Below are 14,449 nucleotides of genomic sequence, written 5' to 3' on the forward strand. Positions count from 1 at the left end.
TCACTAATCAGTAGGAAAGTACAAATCAAAATCACAATGAGATACCATCTCATATTCATTATCATGGCCATTATATATGTAAAAAAGAAAATAACAAGTGATGGTGAAGGTGTAGAGAAATTTTAAGTTTTGTGGTCTGTTGGTGAAAATATAAAATGGTGTAATTGCTATGGAAAATAATATGGCAGTTCTTCTAAAAATCAAAACTAGAATTACCATATGATCAAGCAATTTTACTTCTGGGTATAAACCCCAAATAATTAAAACCAGATTCTCAAGGAGATATTTGTACAACTATGTTCATAGCAGTATTATTCCTAACAGCCGACAGATGGAAGCCACTCAACTTTCTTTTTTGGGGCATATGAAAATCCATTACTACTGTGTTTTCACCATTAAAATTTATGATCTTGATCTTTACTTCTTGCCTTTGTATAGGGCCAAAAGAGACACACTGGCTACTTTGACAACCTTAAAGCGGACTCCAGGAATATCACCAACAGCATGACTTTTGCGACCAAATCCAGCAAGCAGAACTTCATCATTTTCCTGAATTAAGTTCAAGCAACCGTCGTTGGGTACAAAGGCTGTAATTTTCTTGCCATTCTTGATCAGCTGGACCCTGACACATTTCCTAATGGCAGAATTTGGCTGTTTGGCTTCAACTCCTACTTTTTCCAGCACGATTCCTTTTGCACAAGAAGCACTTCCAAAAGGGTTGGCCTTCAGGGCTGTACCCAAATGGACTTTCTTGTACTGTTTATCATGCCACTTCTGGTCTCGTCGGTGACTACAGAGCTTCCTAGCAGTATGAAGTCCATGACACTTGCACATCCTATCGGAGCGACGGGCCTGAGCCAGAGAGAAGCAGCCGGAAGCCACTCAACTTTCTATCAGCAGATGGATGGTTAAATGAAATGTAGTATATACATATAGCACATTTATATATATAAAAGCGTTATTTCGCCGTAAAAAGAAAGGAAATTCTGACACATGCTGCAACATGAATGAACCTTGAGGACATTAAGCTAAGTGGAATAAACCACTCACAAAAAGATAAAAAATGTATAGTTCTGCTTGTATAAGGTACCTAGAGCAGTGAAATTCATAGAGACCAAAAGTGAAATGGTAGTTGCCGGGGACTGGGGTGAGGAGGAGAAAATGAGGAATTTTTAAATGGATATAGAGTTTCAGTTTCGTAAGATAAAAAGTTCTGGTGATGGCTGCACAGCAATATGAATGTGCTTAATACCACTGAACTGTACTCTAACAAATGATTAAGATGGCCAGGCACCATGGCTTACGCTTATAATCTCAGCACTTTGGGAGGCCAAAGGAGATGGATCACTTGAGGTCAGGAGTTCGAGACCAGCCTGGCCAACATGGTGAAAGCCTGTCTCTATTAAAAATGCAAAAATTAGCTGGGCATGGTGGCAGGTGCCTATAATCCCAGCTATTTGGGAGACTGAGACATGAGAATCTCTTGAACCTTGGAGGTGGAGGGTGCAATGAGCTAAGATCACGCCACTGCACTCCAGCCTGGACAACAGAGTGAGACTCTGTCTCAAAAATAAAATAAAATAATAAAATAAAAAATAATTAAGGGGTAAATTTTGTGTTACATGTACTTTGTCATTATTAAACTATTATTTTGCAGGCTAACACCACATGAACCAAACATTTTGATGAGCTGGAACAGCCTACGAGTTGCCAACTTACAGCCTTCAGGATTTAGCAATAGCTGAAATAGCCAATATAGGACCAATAGTAATGACTGAATTCAGCACAATGATCTTGAAGTAATGAATAAATTCAGCATTATGAATTTGTTTTTAAAGATGTTTGGGTATTACTCAGGCAAAAAAGTTACTTCCCATTGAGGTTCAATGTTGAAATCTTATTTGAATTTGTATGTTGTTAAGCTTTGATATAACGATAGCATGACTGGCAAGGGGAAGAGGTATATCATAAAACAAAGAAGAGCTTGTTGCTCAGATAAGGAATGAAAATAAATTTGAAAGCTTTAAGAGCAAGGTAGGAATTTGTAGAGTTAACAAAAAAGAAATGAATATATGAAAATATGTAGGTTCTTATTGCTAGAAAATAAAAAAATAGAAGAAACAATTTTAAAAATCTGGTCATTCACTATATGCCTGTATATATTATTTATACACATATATTTATATTTTGTGTGTATATAAATCATATAGATGGTCTTTCATACATACTCTAGATGGGTAACCCAGTGGTGAAACAAAATTTCTGTACATGAGAAGTTTGGAAACTGAGCTGAGGTTTCCTATTATTTCCCAGTGGACTAGTAGAGAGTAGCTTCTTTCTCCTTTTACCAACAATCTCCAAGAAAATGGGAGTGTTTGAAAGCCTCCACTTTTATAGAATGTTCCAGTATAGCCATTCTAATGCCAATACTCTCAAAGTGAAAGTGAATTAAAATTGTCAAACCAAACTATCCATCAGATAAGTGCTTATATAACCACAGAAATCTAGAACAAATTAATTTGACTTCAATTGCTTCCTAGAATGCAGTCTAAAAACAAAAGAAACTGCCTAAGCATATGAACTTTGGTAGCTATTTTTTATTTGGATTAAATTTTAAATTGTTACTTTAGAATTTTTGTTTTTTATATTGTTGGTAAAGCAAGTAAGTAATTTGTTTCATTGCAAGTCAACAATTTCAGTGTAAGAAAAAGGAGATGTAATAACTGAATCAATAGTTTAAATAGAAAAGCTGCACTGTTGGAAAGATTAATATAAATTGTGGTGTTCCATGGCTGGAAAACATTGGTTATAGCCCTGTGCACTGACAAGGTCCAGGGCAAGGTCATTCTGTGATCTACTCTAGTGTTCAAGAGCATAGGACCTCTTAGAAAATGGTTGATTCCGTATATGGGCTGGAAAGTACAATGTGAAACTCTACTATCAGGTTGTGCCAGGAAGCAGGGAAGCTTTTGAAGATTAATGGTGTTATGTCAAAAGACCACAGAAACCAATTTAAGGTGTGCTTGAGACAATTCGAGCACCAAAAGGAGGATAATAGTTTTGGTCAGTTGACACACTGTAAATCTGAAAAACTATTAGTTCGTAATAATGTGCAAAAGAGAAAAAAAAATAAACGAAGTGTTGAGTCTTGTTATTCAATCATGTTAGTGTTATTAACTAATTTATTGTATGGCTAAATAGTGTAGAAATAAAAAGTGTAAATGTCTCAGCTCAATGCATTTTCTGACTCAAAGGGAATATGAGTAGAATGATACCACAAGTTGTGACCTTAAATCAGACATGAAATATTCAAATTAGATTGTGTATATATACATTTTAGGTTGGTGCAAAAGTAATTGCGGACTTTGCCATTTAAAAGAAAAAAGGCAAAAGCCACAATTACTTTTGCACCAATTTAATACATATATAAGCATATGTTCTCATATATTATAGGTAATATATAATGATACATATTATATATTGACATATTAATATACAATAGTATACATTATATAGATATATAATAATATATTATATTGATATATGTTCATATATCATGATTAGATATTAATATATCATGATAATATATATTATATTAATATATTTATATATTAGTATATCATGACATATATTAACATATAATATATAACATATCATATTAATATGTAATATACCATTATATGTAAACATATAATTATGATATATATGTTTATATAATGATATATATGATATATGTCATTATTATATATATCATTATATATTACCAATAATATATTAGTACATATGCTGATGTATATGCGTTAAGTTGGTGCAAAAGTAATTTTGCTTTCTTGCTTTTTTGTATAGTTTTATAGTTCTAAGAATAAAATAATTTTAAGAGTCATCAGGCCGAAAGGATTTAAAGTTACATTTCTCAGAAGCCCATCAAGGGCAAAGACCTTCAGAATTAGAAGAGGAATCACGTTTCTATTACTTGAAGTTTTCCAACTTGAGTGAAAGAACTCTTACTAGACTAAAGAATTAGATCATACAGATAACCTGAATCCATGGAAGTAGGTTAACTGATCCTCTTAGCGTTTTGAAATCACTGGTGTAACAAAAATTGGGTTCAGCAACCATAGTAACAAATAATATCCTTGTGAGGTAAATTTCTCTCAATAACATCAATTAACAGGTATGGGAATTGTTTTCTTCACATGAATTAGCATGTTTTTCAACCTGAGAATATTTATAACTAAGTACAGAAATGTTAAGAAGGAAGCTCTGCCTTGTTGATATTGTATATGCTAATGATAAACATATTATTGGCCAGTGGAGTCACAGCCTTAAATAATTTGAAATGGCTATTTGAATAATATGCAGTATTTAATTTATGACTTTAAGAAGTAATCATATACAGTTTTATCTCATCTAAGAAAACATTAGGTTTACATTATTTACAAGCATTGCTCATTGAATGTATAAGAATTATTGAAGACCCAGGAAAATTTTATTTCCTGTATTAGCCAATTGTAATATTTAAAAGGCAAATTCTTAAGGTGATCCAACTGCTAAGTGTTCTTCCATCACAAAGTGTCACTCCTCCCTATTGTCACTCCTATTCTGTTCCCCAACACTTCACTACCTGATCTACAAATTGGAGATATGAGTGTTCAAAGGCCACCTAAACACTGTAGGCTATTTAGTCTCCTTGTTCACAGGCTCCAGCTGTATCCAGATAAACTTCCCATGGCCTAATTCCCTGCTTCCTGTCCTAGTCTTGTTATTTCATAAACTGACACACTGGAGTATAATAGAATAGTAACAGAGCAGGGCGCTTTGATTTTCTCAAATAACAGTATCTCATTATGTGTTCTGCTCCATTTTTTCTATTTATTTATTTATTTTATTGTTTTTGAGACTCTATGTCTTGCTCTGTCCCTCAGGCTGGAGTGCAGTGGCACCACCTCAGCTCACTGCAACCTCTGCCTCCCAGGTTCAAGTGATTCTCCTGCCTCAGCCTCCCAGTCGCCGGGACTATAGGCGTGCGCCAACATGCCCGGCTAATATTTGTATTTTTAGTAGAGATGGTGTTTCACCATGTTGGCCAGGCTGGTCTCGAACTTCTGACCTCAGATGATTCACCCACCTCAGCCTCCCAAAATGCTGGGATTACAGGCATGAGCCACTGTGCCTGGCCCATTTTTTCTATTTATAATGATACGGGAGGTGGGCAGAAAAGTGCTGGGTAGAGAAGAATGGGGTCCCTGGAGAGGGCTCCACCCTTGGACCTTTGCCCCATGGACCTAGGTGAGAATGGCGACTCCTGTTTTCATGCCCAAATGTTGCATTTTTCAAGACCACTCTGGTCCTCCATGCCCCCCAACCTGTGCTCATATAAACCTGAGACCTTAGTGGGCACAGACACAAGCACAAGCAGCTGAATGTCAGAACTAAAAGACCAGCGATGACAGAACAGCATGGCAGAAAAAGAGAGAAGAGGAAGGATGTCTGGACACCTAGGGGAGTTCAGGCAGGGGCAGCTGGAGAAGAGTCTGGCCGCTGGGAGGCCCGACTCCAGGGGAAAACCACCTTCCCACTCCATTCCCCACCTCCGGCTCCCCATCCATCTCAATGAGAGCCACCTCCACCACTCAATAAAACCTTGCACTCATCCTTTGAGCCCACGTGTAATCTGATTCTTCTGGTACACTGGGCAAGAACTCGGGATACAAAAGCCTGCCACCCCGGCCCCCTGCCCTTGCGGTAAGGCACAGGATCCATTGAGCTGATTAACATACAAGTCATCTGCAGATGGAAAATCTAAAAGAACTTGGTAACACACACCTATAAGGGCTTCAGGAGTCACAGATAGCTATTCTGAGAGGCTGCCGTGGGGCCAGCCTCTGCACCTGCCCATCTGCATGTTCTCCCTGGGGGTTTGAGCTGTGGGGAAAGCAAGCAGACAACACCCCTCAGACTAATTCTGAGGGGAATCAGAGAACTCTCCCATTCCAGTAACATTTATAAAGCCGGGAGGCCAGTACTATACAGGGCTCCATTGGGTGGGAAGGGGTTCTGCACTCATTTAGAAAATGACCACAGTTGACCTTTGAACAATGTGGTTTGAACTGCATGAATCCACTTATGCGTGAATTTTCTTCCACCTATGCCACATCTGATATAGCACGACCAAGCCCTCCTCTTCCTCCTCTCCTTTCAGCCTACTCAATGTGAAGATGATCAGGGTAAAGGTCTTTACAACAATCCACTTCCACTTAAGGAATAGTATACATATTTTGTCTTCCTTATGGTTTTCCTAATAACATTTTCTCTTCTCTAGATTAATTTATTGTAAGAATACAGTACATAATACATATAATGTACAAAATACGTGTTAATCGACTATGTTATTAGTAAGGCTTCAGGCCAACAGTAGCTATTAGGAATTAAGTTTTTGGAGGAGTCAAAAGTTGTACACGGATTTTCAACTGGAAGGGAGATTAGCTCCTCTAACCCCTGCATTGTTCAAGAGTCAACTGTATCTGACTTTTCCATCAAAGGGGTTATGCCCATGTCCTGGTTGTTCCTTATCTGCTCTTTGGATGGGCTAGGGGTTTCCAAGTAGTATTAGTGTCAAAAATAAATTGCTCTAGAAATAGATTTCTTTCAGGGGGTCACAGACTCAGATCAAGGTTCTGATATTATGGGACGTACTTTCTACATGTATTTAAAATCCTAAATGTCAAATAATAACCTCATATTTTTTCCCACTCTGAGGACTCTGGCAAAGTAAAGAGAGGAAACTATGACGTTAAAGAAACACTAAGTAAATTCTCAGTGAATGAGGGTGCAAGTGGCTGAGACCTTCCAATGATCAATACATGTGAGAAGGCATTCTGCATTCTGGGGCTTCAGGCCACTGAAATAATCAGGAACAATGCAGAAAGCTTCCAGCTTATATTCCGGCTGTTTCTCTCCAAAGCAGAGAACATGGTAATGCCCTTTACAAACACTTGTTCTGGCTACACTTCCTTTTCTCTATACATATGGGCTACCAGTTCAATAATATAGTCTATGCCAATGAATTCTTTCCAGCTGGAGATGGTCTGTGTAAAGGAATTTTGGACTAAAACAGCCTCGTATCTGGATGGGCTGTGCCCTGTGAAATTCTCTCAATCCCATTGCTGAACTGTGCTTAAGATCACTGTTACGTATGCGCCTGTCTCATTGTTAAGTCTTCCTGCATGTTAACCAGGGACCTGCAAATTCTAGGCCTTAACTACATCAAAGTAATCATGGAAACAAGGGGGATTTCTGTAATTTGCAGATACCACTGAAGAGTAGAAAAGCTCAGAAAGGGACTCCTAGTTTTTACCACTTTGTGGCAGCCTCAGATATAAAATGGGAAAACGCAATTGCCTTGGGGCATTAGCCACTGCCTAAGGGAAGTCCACATCATAATCTTTTTTTTTTTTTTTTAAGAACAGTTTCACTCTTGTCACCAAGGCTGGACTGCAATGGCGCGATCTTGGCTCACTGCAACCTCCGCCTCCCAGGTTCAAGAGTTTCTCCTGCCTCAGCCTCTGGAGTAGCTGGGTTTACAGGTGCCCACCATCATGCCTGGCTAATTTTTGTGTTTTTAGCAAAGATGGGGTTTCGCCATGTTGGTCAGGCTGGTCTTGAACTCCTGACCTCAGGTGATCCACCCGCCTCGGCCTCCCAAAGTGTTGGGATTATAGGTGTGAGCCACAACATAATCTTAAAGATCTGGGAGATGAGGGACAAGCAACCTCAGGGCCATAGCTTCGAACTAAAAAACCACTCAGTTAATTTTGTGACTGCCGGTAGAAAGGTCCTCCTTTTCTTGCCTCTCTCCATCCTACTCTCCATCTGCTTGTAGACCGCCTCTCAAATTCGTCCTTCTCTAACTCTTCCTCTGTCTTTTGATGACATGGTTGTTTTTTCTCTTTTCATATTTTCCTCTCAACCTGTGGTTATATAAGTCACTATGAAGTCTTTTCCTTCCAACTACCACCATTTTGACCTTTCTGCCCTTTCCGAGGACACTTGTAAACAAAATTCTCTGCTTGAGGTTTTTTGGGGCACCCAGTTTCTGCCAAGTCAGGCTGCAGATCAGTGTGAGAACTGGTTGTGTTAAAACTTCTTCAGAGTGCTTTTCCCCCTTTGTTACAGGATAGATTTCAGACAGCTACTTCTTCTTGTAGACGTCTGAGGGTGTGGAATGAAAGTGGTGTTTCTAGCACACCCTTATTTTGAGGACAAGTCCTGGCAAAGATTCTTTGTATGGCCAAACTTCAGTCAGACTTCTGAACTTTTTCTTAGGCCTGTCTGTGCACTTTCTTATCAAATCTAGTTTTAGCAAAGAACCCTACTAAGTCATTTTAGCAAGAACCCTCCCACCCCCAACATCTGATCATTCTTGATCATATCCCTCATCCTCCACCCACATCCTGGGGTAATGTCAGATCACATGAACAGCCTTCCACAGACATCCTGGCAGGTGGGTTTAGCCAGAATCCTCCTTATCGCTGATGTTTTCTCTTAGTAATTTTCCATCTACTGACCCTTACCTTGCTCCTTGGTTATAAATTCCCACTTGCCTGGGCCGTATTCAGAATTGGACCCAATCTCTCTCCTCCACTGAAAAATCCCATTGCAGGGGACCTCATGTCTTTCACAGTGGTCCTTAGTAAAGTCTGCCTTACCATGCTTTCACAAGCATCACTGAATAATTTTTCTTTTGGCATCCTTGCTTTGGAGGAGAATGTTTCCTATTATTTTCCTCACTTTGCGCAGCCTTGTCTCCTGTATTTGTCTCCACCTTGTCTCCTGTACTTGCAGAGTGGTGACAAACTAAGGATTAACTTTCCAGGATTCAATTAATGCCTTCATGCTGAAGGTCATCACACGTTAAAGTGCTCCTCTGCTCTCTGGGTTATCCACCTCTCTTTGATCTCTGGTCAGAGCATTACTTACTTTCTAGCCAGTCCTTTGATGCTTGTAAGATGACTTTTAAAAATGTTATTTTAATTATTATTATTGTTGGTTTTTTTTTGAGACATAGTATCACTCTGTCACTCAGGCTGGAGTGCAGTGGCTCACTGCAACCTCTGCCTCCTGGGTTCAAGCAATTATCCTGCTTCAGTCCCTGAGTAGGTAGAACTACAGGCTTGCGCCACCACGCCTGGCTAATTTTTTTATTCTTAGTAGAGACGGGGTTTCACCATGTTGGCCAGGCTGGTCTTGAACTTCTGACCTCAGGTGATCCACCCATCTCGACCTCTCAAAGTGCTAGGAGTACAGGCATGAGCCGCTGCACCCAGGCTTATTTTGAACTTTTGTTGGTTTTAGTAGAAGGGTCAGTATGCAAACCCAGCCTACCATATTACCAGAAATGGTTCATTACAAGATTTTGTAGAGTTGAACCAGACTCCTGTCTTATAAGAAACCCAAACTGGTTATGACCTATTTCCGTTTTTTTTTTTTTTTTTTTTTTTTAACTCATTGCTGGTATTTGGTTTGCCATGATGATATTGTTTTGGGGGTTTTGAGTCTGTGTTCATATGTGAAATGTGTCTATAATTTTCTGTGCTTGTACTGTCCTTGTGTAGTATTTGTGTCAATGTTATATTAACCTTGGGAAATGACTTGGGAATTGTTTCCACACCTTTTATTCTTTCATAGAAATTATATAATATTGAAATTAAAATGTGACAGATCACAACCATAAAATGAACATGGTGCTTTTTTGTGGAAATATTTAAAATGAGTGATTTTATATCATTAATCATTTATGTTTTCTATTTCTTTTTGAGTCAGCTCCAGTAATTCAGTATTTTTCTAGGAGTTTGTCCTTTCACTTAAGTTTTAAAATTTATTGGCCAAGAGTTTTAAAAACCTTGTGGTGTTTTCATCCCTAATGCATCCTTAGTTGTGTTTCCTTTAAATTTCTAGTATTGTTTCATGTTTCTTTCTTTTTTTCCTGATCCATCTTTCCAGTGGTTCATAATTTTGTTAGTTTGGTTGCATATAACTTACATTTGGCTGGATTGAATGTCAGTATACTTGTTTTCTATTTTCTTAATTTCATTTCCTATCTTTGCTATTTTCTTCTTTTTATCCTTTTGAACTTATTATAGTTCTTTCTTTACCTTCTTATTTTGGATGCTTAGAGCTTAATTTTCAAGTTCTTTGTTTTTCTAATACTGAGTCTCTCTAATCTAAAAATTCAAAATCTGAAATGCTTAAAATCTGAAACTTTTTTGAGCACTGACATGACACTAAAAAAAAAATGCTCATTGGAGCATTTTGGATTTCAGATTTTTGGTTTAAGAATGCTCTATCAGTAAGTATATAATGCAAATATTCCCAAATGTGAAAAAAATTCTAATTCTGAACCAGTTCTGGTCCCAGGCATTTTGGATAAGGAATACTCAACCTGTATATATACATATTAGGCTATAAATTTCCCCTGTAACCATCACTTTAACCGTCTCTCACAATGTTTGATACATAGTATTTTTATTGTGAACAGTTTTGCTTATTAATTTCAATTATAATTTATTTTTGTTCTTATGGGTTACTGAAATTTTTTTGTCATGGTTTACATCTCAATTATATCAAGGAATGTGGTCTGTGTGATGCTTATTATTTAAAAATTGTGGATATTTGCTTTATGGTCTAGTACACGGTGAAATGTTTATAAACATTCAATGTCTTCTGTACTTGTCAAGTGCAGCGTTTTACATGTATTCCTTAGATCAAGTTTTCTAATTGGATTGTTTAAATGCCCTCTATCTATACAGTTTTTTTTGTGTGTGTGTGTCTGTTTTAGTTGTCAATTGCTGAGAAGGAGTATGTTAAAATTTCTCACTGTGATGAGGTACTTACTTGTAAATTTTGTTTTATCAAGTGATTTTACAAATCTTCATTTTTTCCAACTACAACAGCAATATATATTAGTTACAAAAATCTCAGTTATAGTTATAAAAACACAAAAATATATTAATGCTAAGATTGAATAGGCCTTGTATTTCCACATAATAACCGTGAGCAGTTTGGTAAGTAATTCTTCCACAATATGTTTTCTAGGTAGGGGTGTGGTGTGTGTGTGTGTGTGTGCGTGTGTGTGTGTGTGTGTGTGTGTGTGTGTATTCCTAGAAAGCATTATGAAAATCGTTTTTAAATTGGGAGACTACATTAGAATGACACTTTAAAAGGAACAGCTGTGACCACCATTTTACTGAGAAGAAGCCATTTTAACACCAAAAAAAAAAATGTATCTCAGCTGTCAGCTGGATTCTTCCAATTCCTTGAAGACCGGATAAATTTATCTTAAACTTGACTGAAATCTGTGTGGCAAAATCTATGACCTTATTCTAGGTTTGTTGGAATTCCCAGGTACCTTATATTCTCATGGCTGCTTCTTCCTTTGAATTTATACTCTCTCTGTTTTGTGCACAAAGGTGACACTCAGCTTCTTGGAAAACAGTCACAACAACAATAACAATCTCCTCTCTCCATTCATGAATGTAGTAGGCAAAACTGAAGCCTGTGACTGGTGTAGGTAGGATGGTTGTGAACGGGGTGTGTGTGTGTGTGCGTGTGTGTGTGTGTGTGTAAGGTGGAAGGAAACAGAGAAGAGTCTATTTGACTAAGAAGACAAAATTCAAATGGAATGTCAGACGGCATGACTCTAAGCAAGTCCTTCAGCTCCCCGAACCCAGCCTCACTCTTCTCTAGAATTTTGTATCTTGCTGACTTCTCTCTTTTTCCCCTTGTTTCTCTGTCCCCAGTATACCAAGACAATCAAGACAATCTTGTTTTCCAAGACAATCAAGTTTTTCTTTTTATTTTAGGTAGAATCATTTAACATTCAATTCTTTTGAGGTTTGGTCACGCTCTAATATCGCTTTAGTTCTTAACTTATTACAAGATATTTTCCCAAAGAGTTTATTCACTAAGAGGGGTTCTGGAACTGTTAAGATAGCAAATCCTTTCCACTTCATATGAAATAATATACCCAGGAGTGGGATTTCTGTGTCATATGGTAATTCTATTTTAAATTGTTGTTGAGGAAACTCCATACCATTTTCTGTAGTGGCTGAACGATTTTACATCCCATCAACAGTGCACAAGGGTTCCAATTTCCTCATATCATTATTGATACTTGTTTTCTATTGATAGTGGCCATCCTACTGGGCTTGAGATAATATGTCATGGTGGTCTTGATTTGCCCACAAGACACTTTTTTTCTACTTGAATTGGAAGTCAGACATAAAGTAGAAGCCATCATCTTTTCCTGAAAGCCAATGCAGTTAGAATTGCCAATAAAATGCAGAATGCCTAATTAAGTTTGAATGGGGATAAACAAAAATAATTTTCTTAGTATAAGCATGTCCCAATACTGCATGACACATATTTATATTAAAAGAATATTTGTATGCAATATTTGGGACACATTTATACATGCCTAAGAATTATTTATTGCTTATCTCAAATCTAAACGTAGCTGGACATTCTCTATTTTTATTTGCTGAAACTGGCAGCACTAAGTGCAGGGCACCAGGCAGTGCTGTGGCTCATGCACGTTGCTGTGGATAAGTGGTTCATCTTTCAGCTTGGGGAAGCAGCCAGATCTAGAACACTCCAGCGATTGCCATATCCTTCAGCTTCAAAAGGTCTCCAGCATGGGCCAAGTGAGTGAGCCAGGCGTGTGATGGAGGGAGCAAGTTACCCAGCAGGTCACCCCTATCATTCATACTGGAGGCTGGGAGATAGTCATGGCTTCCAGAACATTCTAGTTGATTCTGTTTAGCATTGCAGGTTACAATTTGTCCTTCATGTTCATCTCTTCTGGAGTGCTGGCCCTGATGACTTCAGGCTATAGCCCAACCTCAGCCTCACCTTGATGATCTAATTGGCTCTCACAACTGCATAAGATCAAATCTTTGGAATTAATCACATATAGAATCCTCTCTCTCCTCTCCCCTCTCCACTAATTCACCTTCTCAGAACAAATACTGAATGATACACGCTGGAATGTGCTCATATCCATTTTTATATGAGGACACTAGATCTCAAAGATGTTAAGTAACTTGTCCAAGGTTATATAAATAGCAAGTGGCAGAAGGAAGCAATATTTGATCTTGGTCTATCTACCTCCAAAAGGCATGGTCAGATTAATCTGTCTTCAGAAATACAATGGGGTGATCACACATATGTGGAATATTAATTGATCGATGAGTGTCACATTCAAAACAAGCAAGGTAATTAATCTAATTCAGCACTAGTGATTAGGTCTCATTAATACTATATTTAGTAAGTGAGCATCTAATTTCTTTTAAGAGACGTAGATAAATTGGAGGAATTTTTAGAAGACCAACCAACCAGAGAGGGATTTAGGAAGAGAAAATGTTAATGAAATAATGCAGGAAATGAAGTATACGGCAAAGAAGAGGAGTTCTAGTTAGAGCTTAAGGGATTCAGCAATATGCCCAGAAGTGGGCAGAGAAAGACATAAAAGCCCAGGGCACTAACAACAATTTTTTTTTTTCTTTTTCTTTTTTTTTTTTTTTTGAGACAGAATCTCGCTCTGTCACCCAGTCTGGAGTGCAGTGGCCGGATCTCAGCTCACTGCAAGCTCCGCCTTTCGGGTTCACACTGTTCTCCTGCCTCAGCCTCCTGAGTAGCTGGGACTACAGGCGCCTGCCACCTCGCCCGGCAAGTTTTTTGTATTTTTTAGTAGAGACGGGGTTTCACCGTGTTAGCCAGGATGGTCTCGATCTCCAGACCTCATGATCCGCCCATCTGGGCCTCCCAAAGTGCTGGGATTACAGGCTTGAGCCACCGCGCCCGGCCACTAACAACAATTTTTAAGACGAGCAAGTTCCTTGCACATCATCTGACATTCTAGAAAACTGTAAAAGGTGCATACAATTCCCAAACTACCAGTTAAATGCTTAAGTATCTCATATTATTTCAGATAAATGAAACTTCCCAACCCAAAGGCCTGGCGCCCACCACTTACTCCCATATTTCATCTGTTCTAAGATGTCCTTTTTTCCCCCACTTTTTTTACATAACAAATTAGATGCTTAAGTATCTCAAATTATTTCAAATAAATGAAACTTCCCAACCCAAAGGGCTAGCGCCCACCACTTACTCCCATATTTCATCTGTTCTAAGATGTCCTTTTTTTTCCCCCACTTTTTTTACATAACAAATTAGGATGCATTTTTTTAAGTTTCATTGTTTTTCTTTCTTAGCAGTATATAACGGTGCATATTATAATTAATGGTAATTTATCATTTGTAAAATATAGTAACTTTGTGATCTTGGGCAAATTTGTCAATCTCTCTGTGCCATCATTTCCTCGTCTTTAAAGTGGGATGATAATACCTCTTGTATAGGCTGTCATGACGAGTAAACGAGCAAACTATGTGAT

At 38.1% G+C, this 14,449-nt stretch overlaps 1 pseudogene; it reads right to left on the reverse strand.

The window, feature by feature from the left end:
- Nucleotides 1-347: 347 nt before the first annotated feature.
- On the reverse strand, nucleotides 348-857 carry LOC112625110 (annotated as a pseudogene).
- Between the last annotated feature and the right edge of the window lie 13,592 nt (nucleotides 858-14,449).

This window comes from Theropithecus gelada, chromosome 5 (assembly GCF_003255815.1).
Source record: "Theropithecus gelada isolate Dixy chromosome 5, Tgel_1.0, whole genome shotgun sequence".
In the NCBI taxonomy this organism is placed as follows: Eukaryota; Metazoa; Chordata; class Mammalia; order Primates; family Cercopithecidae; genus Theropithecus; species Theropithecus gelada.